General features: G+C 34.1%; 1 non-coding gene across 1 annotated transcript; it reads left to right on the top strand.

Annotated features, from left to right (window-relative positions):
• The first annotated feature begins 11,058 nt into the window (after window positions 1-11,058).
• Window positions 11,059-11,165, top strand: LOC128036382 (small nucleolar RNA R71). Its single transcript, XR_008193179.1, has one exon. It is a non-coding gene; the product is annotated as a small nucleolar RNA R71 (small nucleolar RNA).
• Window positions 11,166-14,024: the final 2,859 nt, after the last annotated feature.

Consider the following 14,024-nt stretch of genomic DNA (forward strand, 5'->3'; position numbering starts at 1 on the left):
ACATCATTACTTGTTCGTTTTATCCCTAGTAATATAGGATTTTAAACAACTTTATACTCTTCCAAATTTCTTTATTTTCATTTGCATTTATTTACTTTCCACACTTATTCGATATGCATGACACACAAGTCATAAACATATCATTCAACCATGGTCACAAGCTAATGTATTTAACCAAAGTCATTTTCGAATTGATCACATGATAAATCATTTCATAAGAAATTGCATAATTTAAACCTTACCACTTTTTAGTGAGCGCTAGCATATTTTCACTTAAATACTTATCAATTCAATGCATTATATAAATAATCATATTACCATTCAACCAATAGCTTGGCACTTGCCTAAGGATCAAGCAACACCACCGATTAGCGTACTTGCACATATTACATATAAATTCAACTTTGATAAACTTATTTTCTCAATATGTCACACTTGAGTTTATTACTTGTCTCAACATACATAATTTCCTTGTCAAATACCATATCAACATTAATTTAGAAATCTTTCATTTCAATCACATAAGTCTCTTTCCATTTCTTACTGAATCGAAGAACGGCTTACGGATATGAGTACATTGTTCTTTTTGTGCCATAGTCCAACTATGGTCTTACGCATGTATCTATACTACCATGGTCCAACCATGGTCTTACATTCAAGGTGCCATAACCCAGTTATGGTCTTATCCATAAATTCATCCTCTACCACAGAACGATTATACTCAATCCCGCGTTCAATCCAAACTGAGTATTAAATTCTATAATATATTTCTAATAATAATTCATTCATTAGTTAATATCATATACTATCACATTGAGCCATTATTTGTCTCATAAACATTTAGTTCATGCTTTCTATTCACATTTTCATATTCAATTCACATTTTCAAATTATATTCCACTTAGTCATTACATGATCTCATATATTTTTACTTAGTTAATTTCCCGATGAACACTTCAGAATAATAACATATACACGGTGGAATCAACACGTAGCAACCACCTTTATAGTCAATGGTATCCGGTTCACATAGTAGCCTGCACATAGTACTGCACATGTGACCATTTCCATCTGATACACGTAATAGCCTGCACATAGTACTACACACGTGATCGAAGCTATTCGGTACGCATAGTAGCCTGCACATAGTACTACACATGCGACCCATCATTCCGATACACGTAGTAGCCTGCACATAGTACTACATACGTGACCATCACTTTCACTTTTACATAGTGGCCTACACACAGTCCATGCCACACATGTGATCATTTCTGTCACTTCATTCGTATCCCTTTTTATTCTGAAGGTTCATTTGGGAATTTTCCTCTTTTTCTCACTTCTCTTTTTATCGATCAATTTCAATTTCTCGTCTTTCTTGATTTATAACAATAAATTTAACTTATATAACATTCACACTATTCATTCCTGTCCAAAAATCATACTTTGGAAAAATTACGTTTTTGCCCCTAAAGTTTCACAAAATTACGATTTTGCCCCTAGGCTCATAAAATAATTTTTATTCAATTTCCTTGCATTTTAGGACTGCCTGAACCATTTTATGACAATTTCAATCCACAATTTTCACTTATTCACACACTTATGGCATATTTTTATAACTTTTCCAAATTAGTCCTTTTAGGTGTTTTTATCGAAAATCACTTAGTTCAAGTCGTTTATCACACTCCAAAAATTCATATTCTTCCATAAAACATCAAAATACATTCATATAATTTTTACACTTTTCGCATAATGCTTTCAATATTATCGAAATTAGCTAAGTTGAAAAGTATCTTCATCTATAACTAAAACAAATCTTATAAAGGTTGGGAGATATCACACTATCACAGGTTATATAATGGCATGTATATTCCAAACTTCACATATGCTACGTTCAGTCCGAGAATCGATTAAACCGTAGCTCTGATATCAGTAAACGTAACACCCCTAACCCGTATCCTTCTCCAGAATAGGGTAATAGAGCATTACCGGAGTTTACAAATTAATTTTCAGACATTTCATTTCATCAAGCATTCATATTTATAACTAATCAAAATCAAAACATTTATGAGATAACATTAACCAATTTAACTTATACAAGTCATTATAACCAGAATCAAATCATCCAAAATTACCAATAGAACCAATGGATAATGTGATATATCTCCAACCAGTTTCCAACCCAATCGAGCTTCCGATAATCATTTCAAAACATCTAATAGTTATACCTATTACCAATAATAATTCAATTCCAATAATAAAACACACACATATATAATATTCATTAACAAATAGCATTCAGTTCTATTAAAATTATACAAAATATAGTCCTTATGAACTTACCAGGCTAAATTGCAGAAATAGCAAAATTCAGGGACATTTTGGAAAATTTCTATTTTTCTTGAATTTCCACCCAATCTTGATCTAAATTAATATTTCATTCAATTTACTACTTTAAATAATAAAACAATTTATTTCATGCAATTTGGTCACTTTTTGACATTTTTACAAATTTACCCTTAAAGTTTCACATTTGTTCAATTTAGTCCCTGAACCTAAAACATGTACATTGGTCATTTTTAATGAAAACTCATGCTAGTTGAATAATCATATATTTTCCTCCTCCTCCTCTCCATTCCACATCCTTAATGTATATAACATGCTTATATGTAACATTATCTATAATTTCACCATTTATTTATATATTCATTCAAAGTTGTCCACTTGAGTTATAGTCACTAAATTATTTATATCTTGAGCTACAGAACTTCAAATTGAGATCCGTTAATTTTATCTGAAACTATACTCACATATATTCTTACTATAAACTTTTCAGAGTTTTTGGTTCAACCAATAAGTACATTTTATTCTTTAAACTCACCTCTGTTCTGCTGTCTAACAGTTTCAACCCTTCTTCACTAAAACTTAATTATGTCCTTGTACAAAATTTGGATGATATGTTTGTTTATTGCTAGTGAAAATAGACTCTTTAAGGATTTTAAAAATATAAATTATAACCAATATTTTTTTTTACAATTTTTTATGATTTTCCAAAGTCAGAACAGGGGAACCCGAATTCATTCTGACATGGTCTCACAAAATCTATTATATCTCATGATTTACAATTTCATTACTTACACCGTTTCTTCTATGAGAAACTAGACTCAGTAATATTTAATTTCATATTTTTTTTAATCCTCTAATTTCATTTCCACAATTTATGGTGATTTTTTCAAATTTAACCTACTGTTGCTGTCCAAAACTATTTTAGTGCAAAATGTTAATTAATAAGTTTATAAGTTCCTTATTCCCTTTCTCTATAATATTTGCCATCAGTTTCACTTGTTTCTACTCACTAATATATGAAGAACATAATACTTTATATAAGAAAACTCTACTATAACATCTTTTCCATGCTATTTCAATAATATCAAACTTAAAAATATATTGAAATCTCAATGTTCTTACCTTGTCCTATTGATTTCAATCTTTGACTTAATTTTCTCTCTCCTCCAGCTTCAATTTCTTGAATCCAACTTTATATTCTAGCTCCCCATAGTCTTCTTGTTATCTTTCTCTCTTGATGGATATGGAAATTCTTTTGATTTCTAGGTGAAAATGGTAAGCTTTTGGAGGAAGGACCAAATTGTAAAGAAAGCAAAACTTTCATTCTTTCTCTCTTCTCCTCACGTTGGATGCATGGAGATGATGGGTTGGTTGTTTTGCATCTTTCTTTCCACATATATATATACTAAATAAATTAATAATCAAATAATAAAATATCATTTAAAAATTAATTTAAAATATTAATAAACTAATATTTATTTAATTAATTAATCTAAAATATCACAAACATCTTCATTGCCTTCTAAATTTCTCTCTCTTCTAATTGACCATTTTTCCCTTTATGTTCGTTTAAAATTCCATCCTTGAGTCATCACTTAATATGGTAAAATTATGATTTAGTCCCTCAAAATTATTCACTTTTTCAATTTGGTCCTAATTCATCCATTTTCCTTGGTTTCTAGATTATTCTACCCTTAAAATATTTTCACTATTGGTCTTTCAACTTTTTCGTATTTACACTTTAACCCCTTAAATTTTGAGTATTTACTCTTGGGTCACAAAACTTTTCTCACTTTTTCGATTTAATCCTTTCTTGAATTAATATGTCATAATATACTTCTCAATGTTGACATAACTAAAAATTACCCTTTCTATCACTTTGTTTCCTTATTTTACTAAATCAGGAAAATTATCTTACTTTCTTACTGTAGTAATTTTTTTGGGTATTACACTTCGATTGCACTGGCTCGATCTTTGTGGGATCTTTTTCTTCTTCTTTTTCGGGATCCTCACTTTCTTCAAGTTGTTGCTGTAGAATAGAGTCTCTAGCTATTCGATAGAGGTCCCAATCTGTGATTGTGCCTTGGCTATAGCCTGTCTTCTTTACGTTTGCAAGAATTTTAGCTTTCAAGCACAGAATTGTTATCGTAAAGGGAAAGTAAGCTGGGCCAAAACGTGAACGTCTAACGGCACAATTCTGCCTTTCCCTCAAGATGATTTTTCCCACATCAATATTCTTCCCAGTTAAAATCAAGTATAGTAAGACCATTCTCTCTAATGAGATTGTAGTCCCATGTGAGCTAGGCATAAGGTTGAATCGGATGAAGTAGAACCATACCTTTGCGAGTGGTGTCAAATATTCTCTTTGACAAGTGTGAATTCCTTGCTTTGACACAGTCCACTTAGAACCTGGAATCGTAAGTTCCTTAAGAATTTCTTGCAAATTTTCAGACTCTATATTGCTCATCAAGGAGAAATATTCATCGCTTTCAAAATCAAGCAATTCAAAGAACTCATTAATAGCGTTTGAAGTTATTGGTACCTTTATTTCACGAACTGGAACTTCTGTCAACTCGCTTGAGGTTAAATTTGCATAGAATTCGCGCACTAACTCTTCATCCACACTAGGTCTTTTCTCACAAAACAACTCTGAATTAAGAGTTTCAGCAACCTGACAAATATGCGCCATAAAACCAATATAGGTTCTTTCTTTCAATATGAAACCTTTCTCTTGATGCATCTGTTGATTCTTGAAGATACTCTCGTATCTTGCTTTGGCTTCTTCACAGTGGAACTTGTTTTGTGATTCGTCAATTTGGGCAGATGTATGAGTTCTCATACGAGGCATGATTAACTTGATCATAAGATGGTAACAATTATTTTCTCAAAAATTTAATTAATATAAATATTAATAATTTAATAAATTGAAAAATTAGATAATTAAATTAAAATTTAGGAGAAAAATTGGCATTACCACCTTTTTTGTAAAAATTAAGAGCTCTTAAGAAAATTAATTTTGAATCAAAATATGGAAAATTAAAAAAAGTTGAAGGGTTTTTGGCTAAGGATGGGTGAAAGGGTGATGTGTCGCTTGGGTATTCATGGCAGCAACGCTCAGCAGGGGATGGATGTGAGTAGTGTGAAAATCATTGAGCAGGCCTAGTGTGGGCACGCACGGGGTGCTGCTGACCGATTAGCTGGGCGATGCTGTGGCTAGGGAATTGTTAGGAGGTTTTGGCACTTAAGGGTTTTGGTGTTTTTGGAGGGAATGGTGTATGAATGAAAAACAAATAAGAATCGATGGGTGGAATTTATAGTGAAAGGAGTAGGAGCTAGTGTAGAATTCTTAAAAATTCTAAGTTCTAATTCTACTCAAAGTAAATAACAATTAATAATTAATATAATGCATATTAATTTATTATTTGCTATTAATTTATTAAGATAAAACTTATCGAATAAAATATGATTAAATTAAAACTAATCCTAACTCTAAATAAAGTGATAATAATTAATATATATTATAATTGATATAATTATATATTAATAATTATCATCTTTTCTTTTTTCTTTTTATTGAACTAAAACATTTATTCTAGATGCTTTTGAAAATATTGACAAAAAGAGGCATCGATTTTTAATATTTACAAAAGAGCAACCAAATTTTTAAAATAATTCAATTACATTCCTAGACTTAATGAAAATTCAAAATTAAGTTGCAACATAAAACTTGGATCAAAATTGACCCTTTTATTTGAAAAACTATAAATTTATTTTGTCATTTAAGGAATAATTTCTTGGGAAATTATGTTAAAATCAATTTTCAAGAAAGATTGGAGTGGTCACAAGCGATCCCGCTTAAGTTCCAATCTCCTAGACTGAATTTATTTAAACTTACTAATCCCGAAAATATACCCTAAATCATTTATTCAAACAGAAGAAAAGAAAAATTAAATATCTGATAAAATGAACGAGATTTTATTCCGTTCAATTTTATCTCCCCAGTAATGTTTCAAACGTTGAGCATTACCTCGAAAATTACATCCCTTACCTTGAAGTTCAACAACTCCGTATGGATAGACTTGACGAATCATAACTGGACCGAACCAACGTGATTTTAACTTACCTGGAAAGAACCTTAATCTGGAATTGAATAACAAGACTTGCTGACCTGCTTCAAATTCTCGAACTCGAATGTGCTTGTCATGCCATTTTTTGAGTCTCTCCTTAAGTAATTTGGTATTCTCGTATGAAGACATTCGAAATTCTTCTAATTCATTAAGTTGAAGCATTTGTTTCTCTTTGGAACTTTTAAAATCCAAGTTGATTCATTGGAGAGCCCAGTAAGCTTTGTTTTCTAACTCCAAGGGTAGATGGTAGACTATCCCAAAGACTAACCTATAGGGTGGCATCCCTAAAGGTGTCTTGTATGTTGTCCTGTGAGCCCATAAAGCATCATCCAGTCTTTGAGACCAATCTCGTCGGTTCAGGCAAACTACCTTCTCAAGTATGCCTTTGATCTCCTTGTTTGCCAGTTCAGCTTGCCCATTCGTCTGCGGATGGTAAGCTGTAGTGACCTTGTGTTTCACTCCATGTTTATCTAATAACCATTTCAACCACTTGTTCACAAAATGGGACCCTTCATCACTAATGATGGCTCTTAGGGTTCCAAACCTTGTGAACACATGTTTCTGCAAAAACTTCATTACAACCTTAGCATCATTTATCGGATACGCCTCTGCCTCAACCCACTTAGACACACAGTCTACTGCTACTAATATGTACTTGTGACCAAAAGACGGAGGGAAATGACCGAGAAAGTTAATACCCCAAACATCGAATAATTCTACCTCAATGATGTTTGTTCGAGGCATCTCATTTCTGTTGGTGACATTTCTGACCCTTTGACATCGATCACAACTCTTTACGTACGCATATGCATCTTTGAATAGTGTTGGCCAAAAGAATCTGGATTGTAATACCTTGGCTGCAGTATGTGTACCTCCAAAGTGTCCCCTACTCAGAGTTGAGTGAAAATGGTATAAAATCTTATGTACTTCATCTTCTACCATGCATCTCCTGATCATTTTATCTGCACACTTTTAAAACAAATACGGTTCTTCCCAAAAATAGTACTTCACATCGTGAAGAAACTTTTTCTTTTGATCAAACCACAAGCTAAAAAGTTAGCAATATCAGCAAACCAAGGGGTATTATGGACATGAGTTACCTTCAATATGTGTTCATTTGGAAACGTCTCTCGAATTGGTATAAGAGGAGAGTTCCCTTCTTGCGACTTCAATCTGGACAAGTGGCCTGCTACTTGGAATTCCACTCCCTTTCGATCTTGAATTTTTAGATCGAACTCTTAAAGTAGAAGTACCCATCGAAACAGTCTCGGCTTAGCATCTTTCTTGGCAAGTAAATACTTAATTGCCAGTGGTCTGTATAAATAGTCACTTTGGTACCTACAAGATAAGATCGAAACTTGTCAAAAGCTAACACAATAGTAAGTAACTCTTTTTCTGTTACTGTGTAATTCAGTTGAGCTATTGTCAGAGTCCGATTCGCATAGTAGATGGGATGAAAAACTTTGTTCCATCGCTGACCCATGACAGCTCTGATCACGAAGTCACCTGCGTCACACACATATTCAAATGGCAAATCCCAGTCTGGTGTGACTACTATGGGTGTAGAGACTAACTCGTCAAATCGTTGAAAGCTCTTAAGCACTACTCATCAAATTTAAACGTCGTGTCCTTCTCTAATAATTTGCATAAGGGTTTAGCAACTTTGGAGAAGTCCTTGATGAATCTTTGACAGAAACCGGTGTGGCCCAAAAAGCTCCTAACACATTTTACAGATATTGGAGGTGGGAGTTTCTCAATAACATCTACCTTTGCTTTATCTACCTCGATTCCACGTCTTGTTATCCGATGCCCTAGAACAATACCTTCTCGTACCATGAAATGACACTTTTCCCAATTAAATACAAGGTTTGTTTCTTCGCATCGCCTTAGTACCTTGGCTAGATTGGCTAGGCAATCATCATATGTATCTCCGAATACTGAAAAATCATCCATAAAAACTTCCAAATATTTTTCAACCATGTTAGTAAAAATAAACATCATATATCTTTAATATGTAGCAGGTGCATTACATAAACAAAATGACATGCGCCTAAATGCAAATGTACCATACGGATAGGTGAATGTTGTCTTGTGATGATCTTTCGGTGCTACTGTAATCTGATTATGCCCCGAGTATCCATTAAGAAATTAGTAATAGTCTCGCCCTGCGAGTCTATCCAGCATCTGGTCCAAAAACGGCAAAGGAAAGTGATCTTTCCTAGTTGCCTTATTCAGCTTTTGATAATCGATGCAAATTCTCCATCCCGTAACCGTTCTAGTTGGTATCAACTCGTTAATCTTGTTTTCAATGACCGTGGTACCTTCTTTCTTTGACACGCACTGGACCAGACTTACCCATGAACTATCTGAGATGGGGTAAATTAGACTCGCATCTAACCACTTGATGATTTCTTTCTTGACTACGTCCATGATGGGGTTCAGTCTTCGTTGTCCATCAATCGTCCCTTTTTTTCCATCTTTTAAGATAATCTTGTGCATGCATACAGATGGACTAATTTTGCGAATATCGGCTATGGTCCATCCATTAGACTTCTATAATTGTTTCAACACCAGGATGAGTTTCTCTTCTTGCTCAATAGTTAATTCTATTGAAACAATCATAGACAGATTAGAAGAGTTACCTAAATAAACATATTTCAAATATGAGGGAAGTACCTTCAGTTCTAATTTAGGTGGCTCCTCGATTGACACTTTTGGTTGGGCATAATCCCTTTTCTCTAACTTCAAAGATTCAAAGCGAGATTGCGGATTAAATCCCCTTTGATTAGCTTCTAACAAAGCTAAGTATTCATCTTCCTCTTCATCATTTGGAGGATATGCTGTCAAAATTTATTCCAATGGGTCCTCAACATAATTGAGTTCTTTCTCTACGATTAAATCCTTTAAATCAGACACTGCAGAACAATCATAAATTGTGTCAAGAAATCGCATGGACTTAAAAACATTAAATGTTACCTGATCATCCTGAACACCCATAGTAAGCTCGCCCTTCTACACATCAATAAGGGTCCTTCCGGTTGCTAAGAATGGTCTTCCTAGGATGATTGGCACCTCTTTGTCTACTTCAAATTCTAGAATCACAGAGTCAGTAGGGAAGATAAATTTGTCTACACATACCAATACATCCTCGATTTTTCCTTTTGGATGTGTTAAGGATCGATTTGCTAATTGAAGTGTAATTGAAGTAGGTATAACTTCACCTATCCCCAACTTTCTAAATATTGACATGGGCATCAAGTTGATAGTCGCACCCAAGTCACATAGTGCCTTACCACAAATTGTTCCTCCAATATTGCAAGGTATGGTAAAACATCCAGGATCCTTCAATTTTGGGGATAGTTTATGTTGAAGATATGCACTACATTCCTTCGTTAGGGCTACAGTTTCAAATTCTCCAAACCTTCATTTTTTAGACAGGATAGCCTTCATGAATTTGATAAAGTTCGGCATTTGTTCAAGTGCTTCAACCAACGGGATGTTGATATGAAGTTGCTTGAGTACGTCTAGGAACTTCTTGAATTGAATTTCTTACTTCTGCTTCTAAAGTCTTTTAGGGTAGGGTAGTGGAGGTTTATTTATTGGAACTGGTTGATTCCTTTTTTGTGGCAATTCTGCATCTAATGGAGTTATTAGTTTATCAGAATTAGCTGGTTCAGAAGTTACCTTGTCGAATTTTGTAGATAAAATTTCCAGTGAAACTAGAATTTCAACACTCGGTTGAACTTCCTCTGAGTCTTAAGCGTTAGCTAGCTCCTCCTTAACTTCGACGGAATTGGGCTATAAAGTTTTTTCGCTCATTAATGTTAAAGCTTTACAATGCTCCTTCCCTAGATTCCTCGAATTTTTCGTATCACTAGGTAAAGCACCTTGTGGTCAGGTTATGAGTTCAGTTGCAAGCTGGCCCACTTGATTCTCCAAATTCCTTAGAGAGGCATCATTTTTCGCCATGTATGCATTCAATAGATTCTGTAGGCTATTGGATGGTTCAGCTTGGGCTGGTTTTTGAGCTTGTTGGGAAAAACTAGGTGGCTGGGTTGATCTAGGTTGGACATAATTGTTACTGGTTCCTACCCCTTGGTTACTCCAGGAAACATTCGGGTGGTTTCGCCATGATGGGTGATAGAAATTGTATTGCAACCCTTGCCTTCCTCAATTTTTGTTCTGGTTACCCATGTAATATACAGATTCTGGGTTTGATAGACAATCTTCGAACAAATGTCATTCCCCACAATAAACACAGGCTAAATTTTCAAATTGATTCAGTGGTTGTGCTTCAAAACTATTACACCCATTAGTAGTAAGATTTTTTAACATTGAGGATATTGATGATACTTGAGATGCGAGTGAAGTAAGAGCATCTACTTCATGTATTCCAGCGACTTGTCCTCCTAACATTGCTTGATTGGTTGGTCATTGAGAATTGTTGTTGGCAATCCTCTGAATGATTTCATAAGCCTCATTATAAGACTTAGAAAGGAGAGCGCCATTAGCAGAAGTGTCCACTACTATTCTCGTGTGAGCATTGAGACCATTATAAAATGTCTCAAGTTGTATGCAATGTGGGATTCTGTGATGAGGGCACTTCCATAATAATTCTTTGTACCTTTCCCATGCCTTATACAATGACTCATCATCCATTTGATGGAAAGTAGTGATCTCGTTCCTCAACTTAGCATTCTTGCTAGGCAGGAAATAATTCACAAGGAATTTTTCTGCTAACTCTTGCCATGTTGAAATTGAGTTTGGTAGTAATGAGCTCAACCAAGCTCGAGCTCTGTCCCTTAGTGAATATGAGAACAGCTTCAATCGTAATGCATCTTCGGGTACTCCGGCTAACTTGAAAGAATCGTTCACCTCCATAAACAGTCTTAAGTGTAAGTGAGGATCTTAGGTAGGCATTCCTCTGAATTGGCCCACTGTTTGAAGCATGTGTAACATGATTGGCTTCAACTCGAACTATTGTGCCTCAATTTCAGGTCTTTTAATACCCGAATTAAGATCACGAAATACTGGCACGACATATTGTCTCAAAGCTCTATCCCTATCATCAGCAATAAGGATAGGATTTTGAGCAAGGTTTGCTCTGTTTCCTTGATTCAGATTTTCGAAGTTCATCTCTTTAGTCCTTCCCTGACGTGCTTGTCTTCTTCGTTGTTGAAAAGTTCATTCAATCCCAGGGTCTACAAGGAGTAATTCGATGATTCAGTCAATACTCATAAACACCTGAAATAATCACAGAAAAATTAACTAAGTTAAAATTTGAACAGAAAAATAAACCAAAACCCAAAACTAACAACTCCACAAATAATGACTTTTTAAAAGATACCCCGCAACAATGCAAAAACTTGAACGCGATTTAAATGTGCAAGTGTACACAATCGCAACAAGTAATAAAGTGACAAGTAAATGTCAAGTTATCGTACCCACAGGGACTGTGAAAAGAATTATTTATGAATGCTATTTAAAACATTTTAGTGAAGAAAAAATTTTGTTTGAAGAGGGTGATTAAAAAGTAAGATTTTAAACTAAGTAAACTAAATAAATAAATCTCAAATGCACAATTTTAAAATACGATTTTAATCAAGATGACATAATTGTGTTAGATTAATTACTTTTCTTAACGTAGAATTATTAAACTCATGTTTATATTGTTACGAATAAGTTCACGGCAACTCGGTAATTTGCTAACTTATGAACATACTCACCTGCCAAAATCCATTTATCTCTTGACTATATCCCTATGTCAATTCAACCAATTAAACAAATCTTAATAGGCAAATATGTTATTGCACATACATACTTATTAAATCGAAATAATCTCTTGTACATATCCCTATGTCAATTCAAACAATTAACTTGATTTAATAAGCACATAAAAGACTATGTGAGGTAACAAAGTATCCTTACCTTGAAACAGTTTAATCACAATAATCTTCCAAGTTATGCAAAGCAAATGTATCATCAGATACCGTTGCTAATCTAACCCTCAGCTACCTTAGATGGTTAAACATGCACTGATTAAATACTATGTCCATTAAATACAATTTCAATCCGTTTCAATAATTAATTCATTAGTTACCTAACAATTGTAATGCAAGAATAACTTAGTCATGATTTTACTTAATCAAGCATCTTACCGAGGCCTATAACAACATAAACACAATTTCAATAATTTTAACAAACGAAATGCAATCAATCTAACACGAGTTAAATTTAAGCTAAATTGATTAAATTAACCATTCCAACAACATAAATATTCATAGATATGTTCAGCATAGCAAAAACAAAATTAAAGAGATAGGGAAGAAGAATCAAATCCGGTGTTTTTTCGTGGCTTGACTAGTTGCTCCATTCTTCCTTCTTTGTTGTCCTCGTCGACCAAGGCTGCTATGAACACTTAATTGCTACTCCAAATATCTGATGAATGCCCCTTTCCTAGGAGGATAAATCGGCAAGGGAGCGAGGAATTTTGGAATGGAAAAGAAGAGAGAAAGTGGAGAGAAGAGAAGAAAGATGTGAATGCTTGAGGTGTGTTCTTCAAATGAACAGCCAAAGGGGGTTTTTATAGCTAAGGATGGCTGCTAAAATTAGCTACAATTATCAGCCAAAGAGCCCTCCCTTGGCCGGCCTCACATGTGGCAATGTTGATATTTTCAACTTTGCTAATTTAAGCTTGGGGCAAATCTATAAAGCCACCAATTGTGGAAGGGTTTGAATGCAACTTGAACAAGTCTTCAAGGGCCTCTTTGCAAGCTTAATTAACAGCTAATAAGCTGATTTGGGTCAGCTCTTGGGACGGTTTTTGGGCCGTCCATTTCTTGGTCGGTCTGGTTCACTCGGTTCGGTTCAACTGGACCACTTTTTCATAATTAATTAATAATAATTTATTAACCTAAATTAACTTGGATATAAATTAAAAATAATTATATTATGAATTAATACATATAATTTTGGACCGTTTTAGGCTGAAATTTAGTTCGCCTTGATTCTTCAAATTGCTTCTCGATTTTGCGCTTCTAACAGTGTCTGCCGAGCCATTTTTCGCCGTTTGTGCAAATCTATCGAAAATAACCAAAATTCATAAAAATTAATTATAAAATTAAATAAAATTAAACATGTTCATCTTTTAAGTGCACTTTAATGATTTTGTAAAAGTTAATTATTTTTCGACAAGAATTTTATCGAAACTGTATAATTTTAAGTTAAAAATGGTATGTAAAAAAGTGTAAATTTTTGTGTTTCCAAGGAGCAATGTAATTTATTGGCAATAGTGGTCTACATTGGACCACTCCAAGTGGCCTCTCCTACACAAACAGTAGCCAATGATGCCGGGGCAGAGTCGGGCACTGAGGAGCAAAAGATGGCGCAAAGCCCAAAGAAAAGAAAATGAAGCGCTCCGAGATAAAAAATAAAAGGAGGAGAAAGAAACATCATGCAGCCACATCAATGGCTGTGGATAACTGAGTTAGTTTATTTTAAGCTTTAATTATAGTATTCATGCATTGCATGTAGCTGTAGGTTTTATTTTGA

This window comes from Gossypium raimondii, chromosome 13, assembly GCF_025698545.1.
Source record: "Gossypium raimondii isolate GPD5lz chromosome 13, ASM2569854v1, whole genome shotgun sequence".
Taxonomy (NCBI): domain Eukaryota; kingdom Viridiplantae; phylum Streptophyta; class Magnoliopsida; order Malvales; family Malvaceae; genus Gossypium; species Gossypium raimondii.